This window comes from Penaeus monodon, chromosome 20 (genome assembly GCF_015228065.2).
Source record: "Penaeus monodon isolate SGIC_2016 chromosome 20, NSTDA_Pmon_1, whole genome shotgun sequence".
Taxonomy (NCBI): domain Eukaryota; kingdom Metazoa; phylum Arthropoda; class Malacostraca; order Decapoda; family Penaeidae; genus Penaeus; species Penaeus monodon.
This window is the reverse complement of record NC_051405.1, coordinates 30,865,071-30,865,342: the sequence shown is the minus strand read 5'-3', so window position 1 is coordinate 30,865,342 and position 272 is coordinate 30,865,071. Positions and strand designations below refer to the sequence as shown.

Here is a 272-nt window from a genome sequence, read left to right as displayed (position 1 = left end):
ATTAGAAATACATACCTAGCTGAGAGTTTCCGATGCGATGGCGATCTCGCCTCTCTCTCCAACCACGTCTGTGAGGAGAATAAGTAGTTTCTGGGTTATCCTTGAATTATCCTCTCTCGTAGAGGGTGAAGCGTGCCACAAGGGTAATGAGCGCTGGGGCACGAGTTGAAATAATTACTGTATGATCTGATGCTATTGTAATACTAAATTTCTTGATAATGAGTGTTAAGTATTTGTTAGTAATGAACATGTATAATATTTCTCTGCATTAA

The 272-nt window shown here is 39.3% G+C and overlaps 1 protein-coding gene across 2 annotated transcripts in view; it reads right to left on the bottom strand.

The window, feature by feature from the left end:
* Positions 1-272, bottom strand: part of LOC119585766 — a gene marked incomplete at its 3' end in the record, with an annotated part of 12,085 nt that overhangs the window by 5,863 nt on the left and 5,950 nt on the right. Inside the window, 1 exon segment of one of the 2 annotated variants that reach the window (XM_037934477.1) lies at positions 16-68. 2 annotated transcript variants of the gene reach the window in all.